At 36.5% G+C, this 13,148-nt stretch overlaps 1 non-coding gene across 1 annotated transcript; it reads left to right on the plus strand.

The window, feature by feature from the left end:
* Positions 1 to 12,635: 12,635 nt before the first annotated feature.
* On the plus strand, positions 12,636 to 12,742 carry LOC132267834 (small nucleolar RNA R71). Its single transcript, XR_009469102.1, has one exon. It is a non-coding gene; the product is annotated as a small nucleolar RNA R71 (small nucleolar RNA).
* The last annotated feature ends 406 nt before the right edge of the window (positions 12,743 to 13,148 follow it).

Here is a 13,148-nt window from a genome sequence, read left to right on the forward strand (position 1 = left end):
TGCTCTGCACGCCTAAGCTCTAACCCTGGAACTGACGAACACTAGAAAAATAAAGGAGTGGGTCAGGCCCACATGCAAGTCCTGATCTACTACAATCCAAACAGAAATCCAATACGTAGATACATCTTAGGAAGACTCAATAATATCTAGAGTAGTTCATATAAGTATATAGTACACACTATAGGATGCTCGCTAGTCCAGTAGGTCTGTCTCAGCTTGAATAGAAAGTAACATGCGAATACGTACCCTAAGGTGGGCATGAGCACCTAAACCTACCAGGGAACAACACCTATATCCAGTTATCCATCCTAGGCGATATACGCACCCTAACCATGGTCATGAGACTCAAGCTCATACCACGGCACCATATAATATATATATATAAAGTCTATACTCCTCCTAATACAAAATACCATCCATTTGTGTAGGGGTCTGATATATGTATAACAAATCCATCCTGAAACCATAGTAGGTTATTCAATTCACAATCGATATGACACATGTAGGTGATAGACTTAACCTTTATGATTAATCCACACCTTAATCCAAATTTAGGTAGGCCTAGCGTCTGAACTAATCCGTACCTAGTATGACACTGTCCCATACCGGTGCATACCATCCTCCAGTTTACGTGGTTAATAGCACAATATAATTATTGATTAACCACATCCCAGAATAAGCATAAATATAGTTTAGCATGTATACAACCAATTTATGCATCCAATATAACATTTAGATATCTCATTACAGTTCTTTATATAAATGGAAAGACTGTACATTTAGCTCCTCCAGTTAACATAGTTGACGAAAACAGTATTAGATACTAATCAACTATACTCCAAAATTTGCATAAAGACAGTTTAACATGTGTATAACTAAATTATGCATCCCATAACAACTTTAGAATCCCAGTTCCAGTCCTTAAAATTTACATAGTAAGATTATGCAAGTTACTCCTTTAAAAGGTACCACAACTAATGCATTCTATAACAAAGTTAGATCAATAGTTAATTCCATCCAAGCATACCAAAATTAAACTATTATATGCTTATACCACAATTGAAAATATGATTCCTAATAAAATCGTGCATAGCAACCAAATTCCAAAATAGAAACCAATCTAGGTTAATTAGCCAATTTTGCACATATTGGTTCTTTGTTTAACCTTATGTGAGTCCCTGTAACGACCTGGTCATTTGCCTTCCTTTCCTTTTTCCTGAAATTTTACAAATGAATTTTTTTCGTTTAATTTTCTTTTCTGAGCTCTGTTTTGTGTCGCTTAGTGTCATCTCGAGTGCTCAGAATTGGTTTCTGAGACTCTTTCATTTGAATTGACAAATTCCTTTGAGGACCGAGTCATTTTCGTATTTTTCGTTTTTCGGACACTATGCGTTATTTCGTCTTTTTCCTATTCTGTCATTTTCCCTATTTCGTCTTATCTCCGTTTGTCAGTTTTTGGCACAACCTCACTTCTCATGCTCAGAGTTGGTTTTTGACTTCACGTGCCTTCATCTTTAGTGGTTTCCTCGAAATACGTATCTTTATTTTTGCAAGAAAGTACTCTGGTTGCTCCCGGTGTCCACAGGGGCATAGATGCACAATTCTTCAGAATCTTTTTCATTTCTTGGGCTGTTTTTCGTAAATATCTTTTGAAGATATTTTATTTCAGGGCCATCTAAGAAAATATCTTTTGGGAGATATTTTCATTCTGGGGCAATTTCGCCGTTAACCCTTTTTATAGGGGCCATTGTGCAATTAATGAAAGTTATTGCAAAAATGTCTCGTCTGGAGCCTAGATCCTCGTACGGGATTCATTTTCACTTTTTGTTGATTCGTAAATTCATAGAATTTCCTTCTGGTCATTTTTCTCCAGTTTCAGAGTTTTTGGACCTAGTTGCCGCCGAACTTATTTGGGGCATAACTTTCTGCTCGGGACTCAGTTTTCAACGTTGTTTATTCCATTATTCATATTTTATCATTTTGAATCTTTTTCATTCACAGAGTTTTGCCGTTTGAGCACGTTTGCTCAAAATCCACTTTTCCGGACCCGGCGGGGCCCTTTCGGGGCACTTTTTGAGACTTACTATAAATATGGGACTTAAGAACAAAAAAAACAGATTTCTTCTTCTTTTTCCTCTCCCATGACCGGCCAAGCTCCCTCCCATGCTGCCACTTTCTCTCTCCTCCTTTAATCCACTTTTCTTTGATGAAAAGTCTTCGGCCTTAACATTTGTTGTTCGCCTCGTCGTACTCTACCATTACCCCTTATTAGAAACCATTTATGACCAAATTTCAAGTTCTGGATTGAGGTCAAGTTTGAATTTTCATAGGGCTTCTTGGGAATTCATATAGATCGTGTTGTCCCCGACAAAACCTAGGAGTTTCGTCGGATTCGGAGCCATTTCAATTCGGTGGGGATTCGGGATTTTCATCTCAAATTTAGGTAGGGGGTGTTATCATTTATCTTCCAAGTGATTTTATTTGTTCCTATAGTGATATCTAAGTTATATGTTTATCTTGTATTAAAATAAGAAATAAATGATTAATTGTAACTGGTGCGACCGAGCGTGTGCACAAAATAATGCACAATACTTTAGGTTTAGAAATAATGTCAAGTGGGCACCATATTTTAAAATTTATAAAACCACTAAACACTTATACTATGGAGTATGAAGTGAGCAGGGATCGTCCCAAGAGATCTAAACAATTATAGGTTTTTCAGAATTGAATTCTACTTCAGTGCTTATGTGATTGCTAAAAAGGTTTCGTTTTGTGATTAGACTAATTTTAAACTTAATAATACAAATAAATAGTAGAGTATAAAAGATTGGAAAGAGACTTAGGGTGTAGGATTCACCACTAAGCACATTCCCTAACTCACTCACTTTCAACTAATTGGGGAAATAATTAAATGTAATTCTAATGTAGCTAATACTGGCAAAGAAAAGTATGAAGAATCAATTTCAAGCTTGAATTGCATACCTAATGACAAATAAACTAAGTGTAGTGTAATTCACCAATCCAAAGAATGGTCCATCAATTCAAGTTACAATTCTAGCTTACATTAATTTAGAAGATAATACAATTGTGACAAAAAGTATAGAATTCAAACATAAGTATGGATAGTCTACTTATCTAATAATTGAATTGCAATTAAATTAATTAATCTTAAATTAAACTAATTAAACATAAATTTAAAAGTAATTAGACAATAAATTATCTTAAACATGTAGTGCCATCCATCAAATAGAAGTAATTTTCCATCAATTTGAACACGATTACAACTAATTAACCACATACATAGACGTCACAAGAATCAATTTACAAGGAATTCAAGTGTATAGCTTGCTTATTCATCAATAACACATAAGACAACATGAGATTAATACGAATAAACAATTGAAAGAATTAAATCATGTTATTCAAGCCTATACATCAATTACATAAATATATCCCCAAAAAGTATGAAAATAGAGAGAGAATAGGTTACATGCTTAGGGTTTATCCAACCTTAAGTAGGAGAATTAGCCACTCATGGTTGATGGAGTTGAAGACAGAACAATCTCCATCCTTGGATTCATCATCTCTGAGCTTCTTCTCAAAACCCTAGCCTGTTCTTGCTTTTTCTCCTCTTTCCCGTGTTTTTCTAGAGAGAAAAATATACGATACAGAATAATAAAAATACCTAATAATCAAAATAATATTCACCTGAATAAAATAAATACTAACCTTAATCTAATGGCTCACTGGGCCTTAAGTAACAACCCTATTGAAGCCCAATAGTTCACAAAATAAGCCCAAACAAAAAAAATCTGTAATGTTGCCAAGTCCTGGGGGATCGATCCCCCACCCTAGGGGATCAATCCCCCAGAGTTGGAAATTTCCTTTAAGCCTTATTTAGCCCCATTTTGGCTCCGGGCTAATTGGTTTGCTTCTTCATCTTTGGGAACATCGTCAAAGGCCCGAGATTGACCACTTTCGAAGAATAAACACACTATACGAGCAATGGGCTACGACCTCTTTTTGTCATTTTCTGAACTTTTTCTGAATATCTTTGCTTGACTCCAAAAAGGCTTTAATGGACCCTTCTTAGCTCATTTTAACTTTATTGCCCTGAAATACACATAAACATAAATTAAGACTAAACACATGAAATTAAGATAGATGCAAAGACTGAAATACCCTAACTTAGGTGCTGAAATGTGCAACATTTAATCACTTATCACGCCCCCAAACTTAGATATTGCTAGTCCCTAGCAATGAATTAAAGCATGGAAATGAAACAAACATATATATAACTATGAACTAGTAAAGCAAATAAAGATAACACCACTTTCGTAGGGATCACGGTTGCATTTAGCATATGCAACAAGCCTTTTAAACCCCTAGGTTATCCCTAGTGGACGAGTGAAGTCTCGTGAGGGTTTCCAGAAATGGTACCCACAAACATCAAAATCTCTTTCTTACTTGAGAAGCAACGACACATATTAAACAAGTGTTGAAAGTAGACTACCTCAAGTGTACAAATTTCTGCCATTTCTAAGCTATTATCAACATTTCAACATCATGTAAGCAAAAATGGTCCTCCACACATCAATCAATTAATCATGCAAATCGAATCAATTATGTTATCCTTTTCAGTGAACCGGCATCAAAATGTGTTGCTATCCTAGCAAATCAAAGTAATGGCATAGCCTTACCCTCAAACTAGCATGCAGATATAGTACCAGACATCAAGACATTGAATGAACCTTGTTATTTAATCAAACATTCTTTTTTTATTTTTTTTATTGATTTCATTTTTTTATTTTTTTTTATTTTTATGTATGACAATGTGCAATGTCCAAGTTCCTTAAGCTCTCTAATCACCCCATGTAACAAGCGTTGAGCCAACGACTCCCAAACCAGATGGTCTTAGGGCATTAAGTGTAAAGACACTCCTAAGGGCGTAATGACTCGGAATGGCTAGGCTACGAACTCAAACTAATCATACATTTTACATTCTTTCCTTCTCTTCCTTTTTAATCAGTTGACATGTTGAAAGAATGCAGTTTATTTTTATTTTTATTTTTTTTGTTCCTCACCTTTGGTGAGTGCTTTTATTTCCTTTCTGCAAGGTTATTTTATCAAGAATGAAAGCTTTCAAAGCATACTAACTCAATTGGGATAAACCAAGACAATAATCAACTAAGCATGTACCCCACAAATTGAATGCTAGTGTGCGCAAGTGCAAGTGCAGAATTTTAGAATCAACTCTTAAAGCATTTTCAACCAATAAGATAATGTGTACCACAAGAGCAAACATGATATCAAAAATTAAAAATTTACCCCTAAATGGCATCCTAGAGCATACAAGAAGTATTAGACCCTAACAACTTGCTTTTCAAAGGAACTATACTTCAAAAGTTCGAAATCATTGCCAAACACATCTCAAATCTCATCATGCATTTAAAGCTTAACTTAAATAGAATGAATCATGATGACCTTACCCCCAAACTTAAACTGTACATTGTCCTCAATGTGCAATGAGAACAATGAAAAATAATGGAAAGAGTATACCGTAATGGTAAAGACTATGAAGTCCGGCAATGATCCAGTAGGAAAGATGTCTCCCCCAAACTTGGATGCAAAAACCTATCTGTATAACCATACTAGCAAACTCACATTAAATATCATATGGGATAAACAATTCATACAATTCAAAATAATATATAATACATTACAAAGAGATATGAGATGAAACCCTTGATAAAATCTGAAAACATTCCTAACCAGTCAGAAGGGCATATTGGAAACACATATTTTTGAATTTTTTTTTTTGTTTACAAGAATGGGATTGATCTCCCAGATTTTTTTTTTTTTTTGTTAAACAAAGAAAAATATACTAAACTAGAAAGAAAAATATATACTAAATTAGAAAGAAAAATATATACTAAAATAAAATAAATATATATATACATAATAATAAACAAATAATAATAAATGGAAAGAAAATTAAGTTTTGTTTTTTTTTTTTTTTTAAGAAACAAAGAAAAAGAATATGTATATATAACCTATAAAATAAAAAAAATGAGCTAAGTTTAACGTCTCTAGTAAGACGGAATGCTACTGAATTTTTTATTTATTTATTTTTTTATATTAAAAATAAATCAATTCAATTTTTTTTTTTTTTTAAATTATCAATGCAATTGTTTTTAACAACACTTCAACTGTTTTTTTTTTTTTTTTTTAAGAAATCATCAATCCAATTTTTTTTTTTTTTTTTATTATTAAAATTTTTTTTTTATTTAATTTTATTATTATTATTTATTTATTTACATTTTTTTTTATTTAACACAAGCTCGCCTGAGAAGAAACCGGCAGCGCTGGGTAAACCAGTTCAAGAATCGCCGGCGAAGATTACCCACAAGCTCGCCGGAGAGAAGAACCCAGCCGCGTTCGTTGGAGAGAGAGCAGTCGCGATGGCGATCAGAGAAGAACACGGCGATTCAAAAGCTCGCCGGAAGAAAACGGCGACCCAGCCACAACCAGAGAAAACGGCGATGCAGAAACTCGCCGGAAAGATAAAGCCCAGCCGAAATCGTTTTGTTGCTGTTTTTAATTTTTTTTTTATTTTGACCCATAAAATTCACCGGCGATAAGCCCAGCCGAAATCACCGGCGAGACCAAGCCGAAATCACTGGAAATAGCAACCAAGAAAATGGCAAACGGCGACCCACAAAATCGCCGAAGAAGAACCGCGAACCAGCCGCGATCTACGGAGAGAATCCAGCCTTGATCGCCGGCGAAACCAGCCTAAATCGCTGGAAAAACTCAGCCTCGACGCCGGAGAAGAACTACGAACAGCCGCGAGAAGAGCGAACCGTGAGGGTTGGACGATGAAATTGGGTTTAGAGATTTTTGGGGGAAGAAGCAGAATTTCAAGCAACAGAAGAGAGGAATGTATTCGTGGTTTCAAGGGCTAAGGTGCGATCGATCTGCTTTGATGGGGGATCGACAATTTTAGGCAAAAAATGTCCCCTTCACTGTTTAATGAGAAGGGAAAAATACAAGTAAAATGGGATCGATCCACATGGACGGGAGATCGATCCACTTGGCCTATTTTTTTGTTACTCTCTGCCAAGAAAATAGGATCGATCTCCCACCCATTTTGGGGATCGATCTTTCTTTTTTTTTTTATTTTTTTATTTTTAAAAAAATAAAACAAAACAAAACTAAAAAGAATATGTACACTAAAATGAAAAATAGATAAAAAAAAAAATAAAAAAATAATAATAATAAATAAAATTGAAATAAAATCACTTATCAATCTATACAAACTAATACTTTTAATTTTTTTTTATTTTTTTTTTTTATGTTTTTGAATAAATCAAAACTAACATGAAATATATATAAAAATAATAATAGTAAAATAGAAATAAAATCAAACACCAACCTACATTACTCATTTACAATTTTTTTTTTTTTAATTTTTTTAATTTTTTTTAATTTAAAAATGCATAAATGTACAAAAGAAAAAATAAAAATAAAATAATAATAAAATGGAAATTAAAATGCAACGAAGGAGAAACTCAATGCAACTAGTGTTTAACGTCGCTAGAAAGACGTGAGATGTTCTCAATCTTCAAAGTAAATGGGATCTACCAAGAGGGCAGATTCCACATTTCTTTGAAAAGTTTGTCCATCAATGTATGGTTTAAGCCTTTGGCCATTAACTTTGAAGGTCCCTTCATCTTTTAGATTTTTAAGTTCAACCGCCCCATGAGGTGAGACGGAGATAATTTGATAAGGGCCTTCCCATTTGGTTCGAAGCTTTCCAGGGAAAAATTTGAGCCTAGAGTTGAATAACCAAGCCTTTTGACAGGCTTCAAAGGACTTTTTCACAATATGGTTATCATGAAATGCTTTTGTCCTTGCCTTGTAAAATTTTGAACTATCATAGGCATCATTTCTCAATTCCTCTAGCTCATTGAGTTGGAGTAAACGGTCCTTTCCAACCTTATCAAGATCAAAGTTGAGCCTTTTTATTGCCCAAAGTGCTTTGTGTTCTAGCTCAACAGGAAGATGACAAGGCTTCCCATAAACAAGTTTATATGGAGACATGCCTATTGGAGTCTTGTAAGCTGTCCGGTAAGCCCACAAAGTATCGTTTAATTTTCTTGACCAATCTTTTTGGGTGGGATTGATAGTTTTCTCAAGAATATGCTTGATTTCCCTATTTGACACCTCGACTTGCCCACTTGTTTGGGGATGGTAGGGAGTAGCCACTTTATGTGTGATGGAGTATTTCAAGAAAAGTTGCTTCAAGAATTGATTACAGAAATGTTTTCCTCCATCACTTATCATAGCCCTTGGCATACCAAAACAAGCAAAGATATTTGATTTAACGAATGCAATTACCACGGAGTGGTCATTCGTTGTGGTAGCACAAGCCTCAACCCATTTTGAAACATAATCAACGGCAACGAAGATGTATTGAAAGCCATAAGACATTGGGAATGGTCCCATAAAGTCTATGCCCCATACATCGAAGATTTCAACAACGAAGACTGAAGTTAAGGGCATCATGTCTCTCTTTGACATTGATCCCAACTTTTGGCACCGAACACACACCTTACAAAAGTTATAGGCATCTCGGTGGATAGTGGGCTAGAAGAGCCCACTTTGAAGAACCTTCAAAGTGGTCTTTTTCCACTAAAATGCCCACCACAAGCAAGTGTGTGACAAAACACAAGGACGCTCGGGACTTCACTTTTCGGCACACATCTTCTTATGATTTGATCCGGGCAATAACGAAACAGAATGGGATCTTCCCAATAGTATTTCCGGATGGTAGCAAAGAATCGGTCCTTTTCTTGTTTTGACCAAGTAATGGGAAGTTTGCCAGTTACAAGATAATTAACAATGTCGGCGAACCAAGGCAACGTCCCATTTGAGATTTGAAAGAGTTGTTCATCCGGAAATGATTCATGAATTTCAAGATTTGGAGAAGATTCAACCATTAATCTAGACAGATGATCGGCAACGACATTGTCGAAGCCCTTTTTATCCTTGATTTCAAAGTCAAATTCTTGAAGAAGTAGGATCCATCTTATCAAGCGAGGTTTGGTTTCCTTTTTCATTAAAAGATGCCTAAGAGCGGCATGATCGGAAAACACAATTACCTTGGATCCTAAGAGATATGACCGAAATTTATCAAGGGCATATACTACAGCAAGTAACTCTTTCTCGATGGTAGAATAGTTCAATTGGGCACCTGAGAAAGTCTTACTCGTATAGTATATAGCATATGGTAGTTTACCTACCCTTTGCCCCAAAGCAGCACCCATTGCGAAGTCGGAAGCATCACACATAATCTCAAATGGTAATGACCAATTTGGAGGTTGTATGATGGGAGCGGATGATAGAAGAGTGCGAAGTTGATGAAAAGCATTTAGGCATGCTTCATCAAAGACAAATGAAGTCTCCTTAGCAAGAAGGTTGCACAAGGGTCTAGCAATTTTGCTAAAGTCTTTGATGAACCGGCGATAAAAACCGGCATGTCCTAGAAAGGAGCGGATTTCTCTCACCGTAGTAGGTGGAGACAATTCAGAAATTAGCTCAACTTTTGCTCTATCTACTTCTATTCCTCTTTTAGAGATGACATGTCCAAGCACGATTCCTTCTTGAACCATAAAATGGCTCTTTTCCCAACTTAACACAAGATTAGTCTTACGAGATCTTTGAAGCACTTTTTTGAGATTTTGGAGACACGAATCAAATGAGGAGCCAAAAACCGAGAAGTCATCCATGAAGACTTCTAAATACTTCTCCACCATGTCCGAAAAAATTGACATCATATACCTTTGGAAAGTGGCAGGAGCATTGCACAATCCAAAAGGCATCCGTCGATAAGCAAATGTACCGAAAGGACATGTGAAGGTGGTCTTTTCTTGATCTAATGGATTTAGGGCCACTTGATTGTACCCTGAATAACCATCTAGGAAGCAATAGTATTGTTGCCCAGCCAATCTTTCTAAGATTTGGTCAATGAAAGGCAATGGAAAATGGTCCTTCCTAGTGGCAGAATTCAGCTTTCGGTAATCTATGCAAACACGCCATGAAGTGGCGGTGCGTTTCAAGATGAGATCACCCTTAGCATTTTCAACAACTGTAATTCCCGACTTTTTGGGAACCACTTGAGTTGGACTAACCCACTTGGAATCAGAGATAGGATAAATGATTCCCGCATCTAGAAGTTTCACAACCTCCTTCATGACAACTTCCTTCATATTTGGGTTCAATCTCCTTTGAGCATCCCTAAATGGCTTTTCATCCTCTTCCATATGTATGCGATGCATACAAATAGAAGGGTCAATGCCTTTTAAGTCAGCCACACTCCATCCAATGGCTTCTTTTTTAGCTTTAAGATCATTCTCTTGGTCATTTTCAAGATTGGAAGCAATGATGACCGGAAGAGTCTTTTTTGGGCCTAAGAAGGCGTATTTCAGATTTGATGGAAGGGGCTTAAGCTCAAGAATAGGAGGAGAGAAGAGAGATAGAACTAGTGGAGTACTAGAGAGTGAAGGAAGAGGTTCTTTCTTGCTTTTCCAAGGTGGGTAATCCAAAGTGGCCACAGAGTCCATTAAAGCATTCACCTCACTTTTGGATCCTTCTGTGTCAAAACCACAACTTTCAAACATTTCGCAAAGGCATGCCTCAAGAGGGTCCTTAATAAAATAGAGGGAAGAGTCTCCTCTATGGTTTCATTCAAGACATCTACTAGGAAACACTCATCTTCATCTGTGGGATGTTGACTTGCATTGAATACATTAAGCTTAACCATCATGTTGCCAAAAGAGATGTCCATAATGCCGGATCTACAATTAATGATGGCATTGGCAGTGGCAAGGAATGGCCTTCCTAGGATAACTGGAATGTGATTGGTGAGATTAGGGACTGGCTCAGTATCTAGTACCACAAAATCAACCGGGAAATAAAATTTATCAACCTTAATTAGAATATCCTCAACAATTCCCCTAGGTTTCTTAATTGATCTATCGGCTAGTTGGATTACTACCGATGTTGGCTTTAAGTCCCCTAATCCTAATTGCAAGTAAATAGAGTATGGAATGAGATTGCTACTTGCACTTAAATCAAGGAGAGCTCTACGAACCTCTTGGTTTCCAATAACACAAGAAATGGTCGGAGCACTCGGATCCTTGAACTTAGGAGGAGTGTTAGACAGAATGATGGAACTCACTTGTTCCGTTAAAAGCACTTTCTTAAGGTCCCTTCCCTTACTCTTCCTCTTTTGTGTGCACAAGTCCTTCAAGAACTTTGCATATGGTAGAATTTGCCTAATTGCATCTAGAAGAGGAAGATTGATTTTTACTTGTTTAAACACTTCCATCATATCATGAATTTTCCCTTCTTGTCTCCCAAATGATGAAGTCTCTCTCAAAGCTTGAGGAAATGGAGCTTTTGGCTCATAAGGCTTCTCTAATTGGGGAGATGATGATGAAGATGACGGAATGTCCATTTTGGAACCACTAGCATCCAAAGAAATAAGAATATGATTTGGAATGGGATGGATGCTACCACTTGGTTGCTTCAGTTCATTAACCTCCTTAGGTACCTCTACCTTATTATCCACTTTCCTACCACTCCTTAAGGTAGTAATTGCTTGAACTTGCTCATTTCCAGAAAATTCTGATGAAGGACTTGTTTGCGCCATAAATTGCCCCTTAGGATTGGTCTCAGTTTGACTAGGCAACTTACCTTTCTCTCTCACATTTAAAGAATTAGCTAATTGCCCGATTTGAGCTTCAAGCTTTGCAATTGATTGAGAGTGAGAATGAAATAATTGATTATCTTTTCGAAGATCACCTAAGGCTTGCAAGACCTTGTCCTCAAAAGCGGAACTTTTAAGAGGCGCTTGATTTGGATTAGAGTAAGATTGAGAATTTGATGCTTGAGGTTGAGAATAGGATTGAGAATTTGATGCTTGAGGTTGAGAGTATTGATTCACATTCTGAGGATAGAATGAAGGATGGTAACCTTGAGAATTCTGATTTTGATTTTGGAGATGTGGGGGAACATACTTTGCTTGGTAACCTTGATTTTGAGGAGGGTTTGTACCGTCTCCTTGATTTCTCCATGCAAAGTTAGGATGATTTTTCCACCCTGGATTGTAAGTATTGGAATAAGGGTTGTTCCCTTGATGAATGAAAGCTGCATTTGCTTGTTCTTGAGACTCACTTGGTATGACTTGTCCAAGAGGGCAATTTGAAGTATGGTGAGTGTAACTAGAACAAGTCATGCACATTTCATTGGAAGGATGAGAATAAGATTGAATTACCGGACTTTGATTCAAAAGAAATTTATCAAATCTTTGAGTAAGATTTTTGACCTCGGCGGCAATTTCCATGGAAGAGTCTGTTTGATTTAGAGCTTTCTTTCCTCCCATATTTGCTAGGTGACCACCCTTAGAAGATGAAGATCTATGCATTGAGTTTTCACTCATTTTTTCGAAAAGAAGCCAAATTTCATCTTTATTTCTTTCTATGTAGCTTCCGCCACAAGAGGCATCAACAATGCCCTTATTGGCATCGGATAAACTTGAAAAGAAACATTGAACTAATTGCCACTTAGGAATGTCATGATGTGGACATTTCCGTAGCAAGTCATTCAACCGTTCCCATGCTTCATGAAGGGGTTCTCCTTCTTGTTGTTTAAATTCACGAATGGAAGTTCTCATGGCATCGGTTCAACTTGCGGGGTAATACTTTTTTAGGAACTCTTGTTGCAATTGTGCCCAAGAGGTGATTGTATTTGGCCGCAAGTTGTTAAACTAATATTTAGCTTTATCCCGAAGAGTGAAAGGGAAAAGCTTCATTTTTAGGACTTCTTTCGGAACATCCATGATTTTCACGGTGGAACAAACTTCCAAGAACTCATCTAAATGTTTATAAGGCTCTTCATTGCTCAACCCATAGAAAAGGGGGCACATGTTAATGGTGGAAGCCTTAATCTCATAATGATGAGCACGAAAATTTGGCAATTGAATGCAAGTGGGTGCATTATATGGATTTGGAGTGTAACGATCCCTAAGGACCATTGGAGGATTGAGAGGATTGAGAGGAGGATATGGCATTTGACCTTATTGA

Source organism: Cornus florida, unplaced genomic scaffold, assembly GCF_030987335.1.
Source record: "Cornus florida cultivar Cherokee Brave unplaced genomic scaffold, ASM3098733v1 CherokeeBrave_3.0.0_Hap2_Chr07, whole genome shotgun sequence".
Taxonomy (NCBI): Eukaryota; Viridiplantae; Streptophyta; class Magnoliopsida; order Cornales; family Cornaceae; genus Cornus; species Cornus florida.